This window comes from Oncorhynchus masou, chromosome 15 (assembly GCF_036934945.1).
Source record: "Oncorhynchus masou masou isolate Uvic2021 chromosome 15, UVic_Omas_1.1, whole genome shotgun sequence".
Classification (NCBI taxonomy): Eukaryota; Metazoa; Chordata; class Actinopteri; order Salmoniformes; family Salmonidae; genus Oncorhynchus; species Oncorhynchus masou.
The window spans coordinates 59,739,912-59,754,203 of record NC_088226.1 but is presented as its reverse complement, the minus strand read 5'-3'; the positions used below and the strand labels follow the sequence as shown (position 1 = coordinate 59,754,203).

Genomic DNA, 14,292 nt, shown 5'->3' with positions numbered 1-14,292 from the left:
CATATAAAAACATTTAGTAATTGTAGATAAAGGGAATTTAAAAGTTATTAGAATACCCATATTTCTGGTCTTCAGCTTCTGTGAACATTTTTCCTACGACATTGGCCAACGCAGCAGCTAGTGAACATGAGTTGGATTATTGCCTTGCTCCCTAATGTCATTCCTTTGTTAGGGGGCGTCCTGCTCAAGGGAAAGACGGGCTCTTTCTATTCGCTGAAAAGATAGGTGTGTCAAGGGGGGAGGGGGGGGGTGTATGGTTCTTTCACACCAGCTGTCAATCATTACGTCAGTTCCGGCTGGTGGGCAGTGCTCTGTGGGCTGTATGTGGGCGATTTTGACAGCAGCAGAGTTGTTTAGGAGACAAACAAGGACGTGTTGAAGGGGACAATTCTTTCCCTCCTTGTTCCACTCGAACTCGCAAAGACAGCTTCTCAACGCGCGGAGGTTCCTGACGGGATGTCGGTTTCCGATCGGGCTGTCCATTGTAAGGTAGATCGATTTGATAGGTTTATTATTGCACATATCGATGTGACTCTCAATGCATTGCTTGCTTCATGACTGATATCACAGAATTTCTAGACTGTATAGTTTTGACATTGAATTGAAGTGTTAAGATTGAAATTTGCCGGTGTTCATCGACTGATATTTTTAAAGAATTTATCCCATTCATGATAGTTTCAGCAACAAAAACTGAATAATCAATGAATGCATGTTGCAACAAGATATCTGGGGCCATTGTTATTGTACAGTCGAGTACGCCTGCGCATCCGACCTATGTATATGATACATGCTTTTTGGGATGTAGGCCAATGGCTATTGATAGCTCCAGGGGTCCGTACTGCAGGGGTCCGCGAAAATATATTGATTATTGGATAATTTCAATGTTTTAATGAATATCGCTAGCAATAACAGAATAAACCCATGTTGAATGACATACCTACAGTAGAGGAGAATGTTTTACTTCATTTCTTTATTTCTCAACTCCTAATGTTGAACAAATTGAACTCATTGGAGCCAAATACACTCAATGGAATATGGAATAACTGACATGGGCTTTGAAAAAGTACCCGCTACCAGTACGGCAAGTGCTTTCTTGACTTGGACATACATGTTTGCCAACACACGGCTAACCTTTGTTTAACCAGCTCAATAGCTGTTCTTAGCGAAAATGTATTTGAAGTTAACTTTCTAGCTAATGTGGGGAGGTAAAAATAATAATAAAAAACGACCAAATCTATTTATTTTATAATGTGAATTACTTCTCCTTGACGTTCTCATTCACCTGACCATAAGACAAGACATGCATTTAAAAATATATATTGTTGCTAATGTATGATGGGTCCCTGGGTCGCCAGTTTGCCTGAGAGGGGGTCCCTGGGCAAGAAAAGGTTAAAGACCCCTGGGTTAGGCTACTTCTATAAATGATGTATTGGAAAATTGCCATGAGAGTTTTGTAACGTGAGCTTTGTAACATTCTAATACATCATTAGGCTGCAAGTTGCATATGCATGACACTGTTGAGTTTACTACAATGTAATTGTTTTTGTTTTTCCCAGCTTTTCTCATTCAGAATAACTCAGTACTAATAATTTTGCTCAGAATGAGTATATTATGTTGAGTGTGACTAGCCTACACTTTGAAGTTGGTCTTTATATGGCAAATAGGGGTGAGAGGCGGTGTTGAGGACAGAATCAGTAATGACGCTAAAACGTTTGTCTGAGCGGTCAGGTTTTGGAAGAAAGCTTGGAGGCCTGTTGATAGTGAATGGGTATTACTGTAAGGGAAGAGGAAGCATGTGTTGAGAGTTGGCTCAGTGCTCAGGGTGATCATCCTTTTGTCCTGGCCTGCAGGTTTGCCTCCCTTCTAATCATGAGGATATTTCCAGGTTTGCTCTGTTTTTAGAATAAATGTACTTCATTCACACTATCTATAAACGATATACTATTATACTTGTCTATGTGTGTATGCAGATGGCATAAAAGGGTCCCACATGTGTGTCTGAATGGTCAGGTCTTTATAATGGGCTTCACAATACGTTTATAAAGGGTTTGTGAAGGATATACAAGTACAATATAAAGTTATTTCTAGACTGCTAATGGTTAGTTCATACCTACATTTAGTACGTAACGTGGTGCCGAAATGACTTGCTTTTTTAGCAGATCAAAGTTATGCACATTACGCTAAATGTATATTAATCAAACTAAATTGTAACCTAGTATGTGTATAATGCTTGCCGTGCAATGATCTCTTATGAAGGGAATCAACAACCTACCAATAGAGCCTTTCAGTGCCAAATTGCACACTTCCTCTGTGAGTCTGAAACTTGACCCAAATCCTGCCGTTCCTGTTCCTGCCCCAGTCCTCCAAGCTACAGGAATGCTGCCTGGGTTTTTCCACATCCAAGCTGGTTGGGATTTTAATCCACTTGTTACCTTATTTTAGTCACCTAAAAAAAATGTGAATTTGGTACTCATACAAGTTGCGGTCAAATATATTGGCACCCTTGCACTTTACAACGGAGTGCAATGGAGCAGAATGTTCAGTATTCTCTGGTTGAATGGCTATTATTATGTAGTACTTTTATCCCCTTTTCGTGATATCCAATTGATAGTTACAGTCTTGACCCATTGCTGCAAATCCAGTATGGACTCGGGAGAGGTGAAGCTCGAGAGTCATGCATTTTCCGAAATACAAGCCAGTCAAGCCGTACACTTAACTCGGAAGCCAGCCACCCCAATGTGTCGGAGGAAACACCGTCCAGCTGGTGACCGAAGTCAGCTTGCAGGCACCCGGCCCGCCATAAGGAGTCGCTAGAGCAGATTGGGACAAGGACATCCCGGTCAGTCAAACCCTCCCCTAACCCGGATGACGCTGGGCCAATTGTGCGCCGCCTCATGGGTCTCCCGGTCACGACCGGCTGTGAGACAGCCTGGGATCGAACCCGGGTCTGTAGTGACGCCTTGGATCGCTGCGCCACTCGGGAGGCCCTTGAATGGCTATTATGACCCTGTAGGCACCTGCAACTTACCACTGGTGAGGTAAATTAGACATACAAGAGAATCACCTGCCTCCAAACAAATTAATTTGAATTTTGAATAATTTAGTCCAGGCCATTTTTTGCTTTGAAGTGGAAAATCTAAATTATAGTTGTTGTTTTTTTCTTAAACCTTAACAGTTATAAATCAAACAAATACACATGTGAACACCAAACATTTTTTTTTTTTACTTATTTTTTAAGAAATAGTGAATGGTGCAACGGTGCCAATATATTTGACCACAACTGTTGATCACAGTATTCTCTGTGAGGTTTGGTAAGGATAGCCTGGACCGTCACTGACTGCACTGTGTAGTGGTAGTTGAGGGTTACATTAGTCTCTCAGGTTGCTGCCTTGGGGCCCTCTTCATACTGCCAGGGCCATGTGGACGTGGAGTTTGCCTTTAGTTCAAAGGTCACCCTTCCATCAGTGAAACCTTTCCACCTAGGCCCTCTTCACGCTGAAAAGTTTCTACTTGTTTTAAGGTCCAGCAATGATCTGCCATGGTTGATGCCTCCCGGGTGGTGCAGTGGTCTAAGGAACTGCATTGCAGTGTTAGCTTTGCCACCCGCGACTGGGAGGGCCATGGGGTGGTGCACAATTGGCTCTGGGTTAGGGAGGGTTTGGCCGGCAGGGATATGCTTGTCTCATTGTGCACTAGTGACTCCTGTGGTGGGCTGGGAACAGTGCATGCTGTCCAGGTCGCTAGGTATATGGTGTTTCCTCTGACACATAGGTGCGGCTGGCTTCCGGGTTGGATTTGTGTTGTGTCATGAAGCAGTGTGGCTTGGTTGGGTTGTGTATTGGAGGACGCATGGCTCTCGACCTTCGCCTCTCCCGAGTCCGTACGGGAGTTGCAGCAATGAGACAAGACAGTAACTACTACCAATTGGAGACCATTAAATTGGGAAGAAAAAGGGGGTCAAGAGTTTAGAGTTACTTGTAACTAAGCAAGTAAGTTAGGAACAAATTCTTATTCACAATGATGACCTAGGAACAATGGGTTAACTGCCTTGTTCTGGGGCAAAATGACAGATTTTTACCTTGTCAGCTCAGGGATTTGATCTAGCCACCTTTCAGTTACTGGCCCATGCTCTAACCACTAGGCTACCTGCTGCCTTGGTGTCCACATCAACAACAAACTATCATGGTTCAAACACACCAAGACAGTCCCCCCCCCTCAGGAGACTGAAAAGATTTGGCAGTGGTCCCCAGATCCTCCAAAAATTCTACAGCTGCACTATAAAGAGCATCCTGACTGGTTGCATTACCGCCTGGTATGGCAACTGCTCGGCATTCGACCGTAAGGCGCTACTGAGTGTAGAGCGTACGGCCCAGTACATCACCTGGGGCCAAGCTTCCTGCCATCCAGGACCTATTTACTATGCGTGTCAGAGGAAGGCCCAAAAAATTGTTAAAGATTCCAGTTACCCAAGTCATAGACTGTTCTCTCTGCAACCGCTCGGCAAGCGGTACTGAAGCACCAAGTTTAGGTCCAAAAGGCTCGACTAACCTGTACCCCCGCACATTGACTTGGTACCGCACTGAAAGAACCCAATGGATCTTCTTTAGTTTTCAAAAAGTTATAGTTTCTCATCTGAGTTTTTCATGCAACTTCACATCACACTCCACAGAGATATAGTTTAGAAAAACACTGCAGATGAATAGTTCCTACATAATGTCTTTGACCCACAATCTCGGGACTCAGTCTCTTCCTAACCATGTGTTGTACATGTTTAGTCTATTCCTAAAGATCTATGGGAGACTTCTCCTGCTCTGTCCTTAGGCAGTCTGTTTCTATGCGGCTTGGCTGCACTGTGAGAGACTTGTCTCTACTCTAGGAACCTGAGACCTGTAATCAGCTTGTGCTTGGCTGCTTTAGACAGCTGCATAGAGACAAGGAGACAGAGGAAGAAAGGGACAGACAGAAAGAAAGAGAGACAGAGGGGAGGGATTTCTCCTCCTCTCACCTCAAACAGGACTTTCCGGTTTCCTCTGAACTGCGTTCTTTCTTACATTTATCACCGGTCTTTCTCTGTGAGTCCATAAAGAACATGTTGTCAGTAGGTTTGCAACAAGAATCCTCTTTCGGAAGCCTGGTATGCATGTTCATTAGGTGACTTTGTTGAGACAGTTGAGAGTCATTTCTGAAGAGAAATGACACCATACACTAGTAAGAGGCTTCAGCAATACAAAGGATCTGTTCATGGAGGTATCGGCATGCGCATGAGCGTGTGTATGTGTTGAGGCGCATGAGCGTGTGTATGTGTTGAGGCGTGTGAGCGTGTGTATGTGTTGAGGCGCATGAGCGTATGTATGTGTTGAGGCGTGTGAGCGTATGTATGTGTTGAGGCGCATGAGCGTGTGTATGTGTTGAGGCGTGTGAGCGTATGTATGTGTTGAGGCGTGTGAGCGTGTGTATGTGTTGAGGCGTGTGAGCGTATGTATGTGTTGAGGCGTATGAGTGTATGTATGTGTTGAGGCGTGTGAGCGTATGTATGTGTTGAGGCGTGTGAGCGTGTGTATGTGTTGAGGCATATGAGTGTGTGTATGTGTTGAGGCGCATGAGCGCATGTATGTGTTGAGGCGTATGAGCGTATGTATGTGTTGAGGCGTGTGAGTGTGTGTATGTGTTGAGGCATATGAGTGTGTGTATGTGTTGAGGCGCATGAGCGCATGTATGTGTTGAGGCGTATGAGCGTATGTATGTGTTGAGGCATATGAGTGTGTGTATGTGTTGAGGCATATGAGTGTGTGTATGTGTTGAGGCATATGAGCGTGTGTATGTGTTGAGGCATATGAGTGTGTGTATGTGTTGAGGCGCATGAGCGCATGTATGTGTTGAGGCGTATGAGCGTATGTATGTGTTGAGGCATATGAGTGTGTGTATGTGTTGAGGCATATGAGTGTGTGTATGTGTTGAGGCATATGAGCGTGTGTATGTGTTGAGGCGTGTGAGCGTATGTATGTGTTGAGGCGTGTGAGCGTGTGTATGTGTTGAGGCGTGTGAGCGTGTGTATGTGTTGAGGCATATGAGTGTGTGTATGTGTTGAGGCATATGAGCGTGTGTATGTGTTGAGGCGTGTGAGCGTGTGTATGTGTTGAGGCATATGAGTGTGTGTATGTGTTGAGGTGTGTGAGCGTATGTATGTGTTGAGGCGCATGAGCGTGTGTATGTGTTGAGGCGTGTGAGCGTATGTATGTGTTGAGGCGCATGAGCGCATGTATGTGTTGAGGCGTGTGAGCGTATGTATGTGTTGAGGCGTATGAGTGTATGTATGTGTTGAGGCGTGTGAGCGTATGTATGTGTTGAGGCGTGTGAGCGTGTGTATGTGTTGAGGCATATGAGTGTGTGTATGTGTTGAGGCATATGAGCGTGTGTATGTGTTGAGGCGCATGAGTGCATGTATGTGTTGAGGCGTATGAGCGTATGTATGTGTTGAGGCGTGTGAGCGTATGTATGTGTTGAGGCGTGTGAGCGTGTGTATGTGTTGAGGCGTGTGAGCGTGTGTATGTGTTGAGGCATATGAGTGTGTGTATGTGTTGAGGCATATGAGCGTGTGTATGTGTTGAGGCGTGTGAGCGTGTGTATGTGTTGAGGCATATGAGTGTGTGTATGTGTTGAGGTGTGTGAGCGTGTGTATGTGTTGAGGCGCATGAGCGCATGTATGTGTTGAGGCGCATGAGCGTGTGTATGTGTTGAGGCGCATGAGCGTGTGTATGTGTTGAGGTGTGTGAGCGTATGTATGTGTTGAGGCGTGTGAGCGTATGTATGTGTTGAGGCGTGTGAGCGTGTGTGTGTGTTGAGGCGTACGAGCGTGTGTATGTGTTGAGGCGCATGAGCGTGTGTATGTGTTGAGGCGTGTGAGCGTGTGTATGTGTTGAGGCGTGTGAGCGTATGTATGTGTTGAGGCGTGTGAGCGTATGTATGTGTTGAGGCGTGTGAGCGTGTGTGTGTGTTGAGGCGTACGAGCATGTGTATGTGTTGAGGCGTGTGAGCGTGTGTATGTGTTGAGGCGTATGAGCGTGTGTATGTGTTGAGGCGTGTGAGCGTGTGTATGTGTTGAGGCGTGTGAGTGTGTGCGTGTGTGCGTGTGTGTGTGTGTAGGTGCATATGTTCATGCACATGTGTGCACTTGTTTGTACATGTGTGTATGTGTATCTATGTAATTCTCTGTCTGTGCATGAGTGATCTCTCTCTCTCTAGTAACCATTGGATTAGCTCCAAAGCAGTAGTGTGCGGTAAGGTCTGATGCCTGGTAAGGTCTGATGCCCGGTAAGGTCTAGTGCCCGGTAAGGTCTGATGCTGGGTAAGGTCTGATGCCCGGTAAGGTCTAGTGCCCGGTAAGGTCTGATGCCTGGTAAGGTCTGATGCCCGGTAAGGTCTAGTGCCCGGTAAGGTCTGATGCTGGGTAAGGTCTGATGCCCGGTAAGGTCTAGTGCCCGGTAAGGTCTGATGCTGGGTAAGGTCTGATGCCCGGTAAGGTCTGATGCCCGGTAAGGTCTAGTGCCCGGTAAGGTCTGATGCCGGGTAAGGTCTAGTGCCCGGTAAGGTCTAGTGCCCGGTAAGGTCTGATGCCTGGTAAGGTCTGATGCCCGGTAAGGTCTGATGCCCGGTAAGGTCTGGTGCCCGGTAAGGTCTGGTGCCCGGTAAGGTCTGATGCCCGGTAAGGTCTGGTGCCCGGTAAGGTCTAGTGCCCGGTAAGGTCTGGTGCCCGGTAAGGTCTGATGCCCGGTAAGGTCTGGTGCCCGGTAAGGTCTGATGCCCGGTAAGGTCTGGTGCCCGGTAAGGTCTGATGCCCGGTAAGGTCTGATGCCCGGTAAGGTCTGGTGCCCGGTAAGGTCTGGTGCCCGGTAAGGTCTGGTGCCCGGTAAGGTCTGATGCCCGGTAAGGTCTGATGCCCGGTAAGATCTGATGCCCGGTAAGGTCTGATGCCCGGTAAGATCTGATGCCCGGTAAGGTCTGATGCCCGGTAAGGTCTGATGCCCGGTAACATTTACATTTACATTTAAGTCATTTAGCAGACGCTCTTATCCAGAGCGACTTAGGTCTGATGCCCTGTAAGGTCTGATGCCGGTTAAGGTCTGATGCCGGTTAAGGTCTGATGCCGGTTAAGGTCTGATGCCGGGTAAGGTCTGATGCCCGGTAAGGTCTGATGCCCGGTTAGACACACATTCACAGGCCCTAATAGCTTGTGCCCTGCACAAACAGGGGACTTTCAGCACTACAGACAGCAGCCCAAATGCCAGCAAGTAGGCCTACATGTAGACAGCACTATACATACAACATGCCTAGTAGTCAGCGCTACTGATTGAGATATATACTAACACAACAGATATGTAATGTAATAATGGTAGTCAGCGCTACTGATTGAGATATATACTAACACAATAGATATGTAATGTAATAATGGTAGACGGCGCTACTGATTGAGATATATAATACCAGTCAAAAGTTTAAGAACACCTACTCATTCAAAGGTTTTTCTTTATTTTTACTATTTTCTACATTGTAGAATAATAGTGAAGACATCAAAACTATGAAATAACACATATGGAATCATGTAGTAAGAAAAAAGTGTTAAACAAATTAAAATATATTTCATATTTGAGATTCTTCAAATAGCCACCCTTTGTCTTGATGACAGCTTTGTGTTGAAAGTGCGTTGGCCGGTGGACAGAAACAAAAGGAGGCCATGTGGCGGAGAGGGATGTACTGTAGGCACTGGAGAAGGGGGTGTGAGCAGGTGGGTCTAGGTGTGATGTTGTGGATGTTTGTGTGCATTCTCATTTTTTAGAATGATGGAGGTCACTGTGTTCTTGGGGAATTCCAATGCTGCAGATATTTTTTGGTACCCTTCCCCAGATCTGTGCCTCGATACAAAAGTCTCTGAGCTCTATGGACAATTCATTTGACCTCATGGCTTGGTTTTTGCTCTGACATGCACTGTCAACTGGGGGACCTTATGTAGACAGGTGTGTGCCTTTCCAAGTCATGTCCAATCAATTGAATTTATCACAGATAGACTGCAATCACGTCAAGGATGATCAATGGAAACAGGATGCACCTGAGCTCAATTTCGAGTCTCATAGCAAAGGGGCTGAATACTTAGGCTGGGTTTCTGTACAGCACAATGTGACATCGGCTGATATAAAAAGGGCTTCATAAATACATTTGATTGATTGATTGATTATGTAAATACGGTATTTCTGTTTTTTAGTAGATTGCTGAGGGAAAAAAAAGATTTTAATACATTTTAGAAAAGGGCTGAAATGTAACAAAATGTGGAAAAAGTCAAGGGGTCTGAATACTTTCCGAATGCACTGGAGCAGGAACAGCCCTTCTCCACAGCATCGTGTTGATAAATAATTTCCACTTACCTAGGCTCATCCAATCAACTGAACAGGCTGCAGTGGCACTCTGAGCTGGTCAGTGGAGATTTATAGTGGGGCTCTACAGTAGAACGTCTACGGTGGAACACCTATGAAGACTGGTCAGGGCTTTACCCAGTAATGGAATCAGACATTACTAGAGCAGAAGAGGCTGAAACTAGGTGACTGACTTCTCTAGACGGGCCTCACGTAGCGAGACGTGGCCGAGCCCAAACCCACTCCCACCTCCACCTCCACTCCCACTACCACCTCCACCTCCGACTCACCAGCCACATGGATGCCTAAACCCCACCTCCCACCCCTTCGGCCACATACACCCCGCTCCATACACCCCGCTCCATACACCCCGCTCCATACACCCCGCTCCATACACCCCTCTCCATACACCCCGCTCCATACACCCCGCCCCATACACCCCACTCCATACACCCCGCCACATACACCCCGCCCCATACACCCCGCCCCATACACCCCGCTCCATACACCCCGCTCCATACACCCCGCTCCATACACCCCGCCCCATACACCCCGCTCCATACACCCCTCTCCATACACCCCTCTCCATACACCCCTCTCCATACACCCCGCCCCATACACCCCTCTCCATACACCCCTCTCCATACACCCCGCCCCATACACCCCGCTCCATACACCCCGCCCCATACACCCCGCCCCATACACCCCGCCCCATACACCCCGCTCCATACACCCCGCTCCATACACCCCTCTCCATACACCCCGCTCCATACACCCCTCTCCATACACCCCGCCCCCATACACCCCCTCTCCATACACCCCTCTCCATACACCCCTCTCCATACACCCCGCCCCATACACCCCTCTCCATACACCCCTCTCCATACACCCCGCCCCATACAACCCTCTCCATACACCCCGCCCCATACACCCCTCTCCATACACCCCGCCCCATACACCCCTCTCCATACACCCCGCTCCATACACCCCGCCCCATACACCCCGCTCCATACACCCCGCTCCATACACCCCGCTCTGACAGATACAGTAGACCCCAACTCCAAAACTACAGAGCAAAGAGATGAGAAAGAGACACTCAAGTGAGCCCATCACAAGCATCATAGGCAAACCAGTCCAATCCGGCACCCATAGATTTAAGCCCCTTGGGGTTCAAAGTACCCTGACAGTCAGTCAGCTGACATCAATGGGCCATGATGATGGTGATGGCTCCTCCCCATACTTAGCTCAGACAAGCTCCTGTCCAGAGCAGCTTACAGTAAGTCTGTCTGTGACCCAATCCTATAGATGGGACTGAGGGATTTTACCATGGAAGATCTATGCTTCGTCAAAAATGGCACCCTATTCCCTTTGCAGTGCACTACTGTTGTGCAGGGCCCATAGGGTAGTGCACCATTAAGGGAATATGGTACGATTTGGGATGCATACCTAAGGGAACCTGGTGGTGAAGATGAAGGCTGTGGTTTCAGAGGACGTTGGTATCTTTCATAACCCTTTGGGCACCCACTGGTTGAATAAACATTGTTTCCATATCATTTCTATGAAATTACGTTTTAACCAATGTGGAATAGACGCTGAATAGACGTCTGTGTGCAGTGGGAAGTCCTGGAATAGTGATGTGTGGTCAGGGTAGGGAGGGTAGGCAGTGTGCATGGATGCTAGGGGAAAGTCAGCCTCAATGTGTGCCTTTTTCCCGCCCTTCAAACTCCAAACTCAAGGCATTGACATGACCTTGCCATGCGTGTTTCTACCCTATACTGCCAGCTTCGCTGCCTTTCATGTGTCAATATGTCCCCTTCATGGAAGATCTATGCTTCGTCAAAAATGGCACCCTATTCCCTTTGCAGTGCACTACTGTTGTGCAGGGCCCATAGGGTAGTGCACCATTAAGGGAATATGGTACGATTTGGGATGCATACCTAAGGGAACCTGGTGGTGAAGATGAAGGCTGTGGTTTCAGAGGACGTTGGTATCATTGCACTCGAATAATACATACTCGCTCCTGCCTGAGGACGTCACACGTCATCTGCAGCCTTTTGACAGTTACGCTCGTTTTACTGCTAGCTAAAGTAAGCTGATCAGGATGGCTGAAATATTGCATCTGAAACCGTTTCCAAAGTTGGATTTTCTAGCGAAACAGGGGGGGATAAGGAAGACCAACACCTGAGTTTAGGGACCAACATCAAAGGAAGGGACAGAAATAACATGATAATTTCAATCTGAGTTGTATCAACAAAAAAACTGTCTCTGTGGCAGAGCTGCTAGCAGCCGACACTTCCCCTGCCTGCTGTTCTCCACCAGTGACAGCGTGTGGACAACATTCTGGTTACTGAGACTTGGACAACTTGCCTACAGCACTCAACAAGCATGAAAAATCTGTGTCTCACATCCAAAAGCGATATAGCTCTTAAGACAGATCTGGCATTGAATGAACAACAGAGATTGAACATCATCATGCACAATGCAAAGGTAAAAGAGAACTGTGAGATTCTGTAAGACCTAGCTAATTAATGCTACATCATGCTACCTACGTAGATAAACAGGAGTTGGCATTACGTGGCAGTGATGAGAGAGCCTGCTCATCAAACAGGCCCAGGGGCAACTATGTGGAACTATTACATATGTCTTTGCTGAAAAGAATGAACAGTTAGCAACCCATTTAACGACCACCACCATCTTTTTTTTGCTCAAGGCCTGTAAGGGAATTTTCAATGAAACTGCATTTGTTCAAAAAAATAAACATCTACATTTTATTAACCTTTTTTTGTTTTTTTTACAACACAAACCATCCACACACAAATGACAACATACAGATGCACACAAACAAAATGTAATCCATTTTAGAATAAGGCTGTAACGTAACACCAGTCTCAACATCAACAGTGAAGAGGCAACTCCGAGATGCTGGCCTTCTATGCAGAAAGCAAAGAAAAAGCCATATCTCAGACTGGCCAATAAAAAGTAAAGATTAAGATGGTCTAAAGAACACAGACACTGGACAGAGGAACTGTGCCTCGAAGGCGAGCATCCCGGAGTCGCCTCTTCACTGTTGACGTTGAGACTGGTGTTTTGCAGGTACTATTTAATGAAGCTGCCAGTGGAGGACTTGTGAGGCATTTGTTTCTCAAACTAGACACTCTAATGTACTTGTCCTCTTGCTCAGTTGAGCACCGGGGCTTCCCACTCCTATTTCTATTCTGGTTAGAACCAGTTTGTGCTGTTCTTTGAAGGGAGTATTACACAGCATTGTACGAGATCTTCAGTTTCTTGGCAATTTCTCGCATGGAATAGCCTTCATTTCTCAGAACAAGAATAGACTGACAAGTTTCAGAAAAAGGTCTTTGTTTGTAGCCATTTTGATCCTGTAATCGAACCCACAAATGCTGATGCTCCAGATACTCAATTAGTCTAAAGAAGGCCAGTTTTATTGCTTCTTTAATCAGAACAACAGTTTTCAGCTGTGCTAACATAATTGAAAAAGGGTTTTCTAATTATCAATTATGTCATGTCTTGTTATGTCTGTTCCTGTCCTTTCTCTTCACTCTGTCTCTCTCTACTGGTCTTTTTAGGTTACCTTCTCTGTCTCTCATTCCTCAGCTGTTCTACATCTCCCCTGACTAGCTCATTCTCTCCTTCCCACCTGTTCTCTCTTCCCCCTCTGATTAGGTCTCTATTTCTCTCTCTGTTCCTGCTACTTTCAGTGTCTGATTCTTGTTTGTGTTTTCGATGCCAGAAGCAAGCTGTCGTCCCGTTTGCTTCCACCTTGTCCTATCCTGTCGGAGTCTGCCTGGCAGGTGCATCCTGCATTATACTAACGTTCTGTTTGTTCCATTGACTACGTTGGAAGAGGATTTATGCCATTCCTGTTTTTCATTAAAGAACTCTGTTTTCTGTTAAAACCGCTTTTGGGTCTTCACTCAAGTACATAACAGAAGAATCAGACCAAGAATGGACCCAGCGGCTCCGGACCCTTTTCACTCCGCCGTCGAGATCCAGGGAGCGATGCTAGGCAGACACGAGGAGGAATTGTCTGCTGCTCGACATGCCGTTGAGACCCTGGCCGTCCAAGTCTCCGACCTCACAAGACAGGTTCACCAACTCCACCTCGATTCACCGCCCACTTCCAGGGTTTCCGAGTCTCCGGAGCCCAGGATCAACAACCCGCCGTGTTACTCTGGGGAGCCCACTGAGTGCCGCTCATTCCTCACTCAGTGTGATGTGGTGTTCTCTCTCCAGCCCAACACTTACTCCAGGAGCGCAGCCCGCATCGCCTACGTCATTTCTCTCCTTACCGGACGGGCGCGTGAGTGGGGCACGGCAATCTGGGAGGCGAGGGCTGAGTGTATTAACCAGTATCAGGACTTTAAGGAGGAGATGATACGGGTTTTTGACCGGTCTGTTTTTGGCGAGGAGGCTTCCAGGGCCCTGTCTTCCCTATGTCAGGGGAATCGATCCATAACGGATTATTCTATTGAGTTTCGCACTCTCGCTGCCTCTAGTGACTGGAACGAGCCGGCTTTGCTCGCTCGTTTTCTGGAGGGTCTCCTCGTCGAGGTTAAGGATGAGATCCTCTCCCGGGAGGTTCCTTCCAGTCTGGACTCCTTAATAGCTCTCGCTATTCGCATAGAGCGACGGTTTGATCTTCGTCGCCGAGCTCGTGGAAAGGAGCTCGCGTTCTCCGTTGCTCCCCTCTCCACATCACTGCCACCTGCCGCATCACTGCCACCCTCCTCCGCCGGCTCGGATGCTGAGCCTATGCAGCTGGGGGTATCCGCATATCGGCCAAGGAGAAGGAACGGAGAATCACCAATCGCCTCTGTCTCTACTGCGGCTCCGCTGGTCATTTTGTCACCTCATGTCCAGTAAAAGG

The 14,292-nt window shown here is 47.1% G+C and overlaps 1 protein-coding gene across 2 annotated transcripts in view; it reads left to right on the top strand.

Moving 5' to 3' along the window:
- The first annotated feature begins 326 nt into the window (after positions 1 to 326).
- The window catches only part of LOC135556561 (peroxisome proliferator-activated receptor alpha-like), a 79,103-nt gene continuing 65,137 nt past the window's right edge, over positions 327 to 14,292 (top strand). The window contains exon 1 of one of the 2 annotated variants that reach the window (XM_064989864.1): positions 327 to 484. The gene's annotated coding sequence lies outside the window, so the exon portion shown is untranslated. Of the gene's footprint in view, positions 490 to 14,292 lie in introns of both variants that reach the window. The other variant, XM_064989863.1, reaches the window with a different exon arrangement.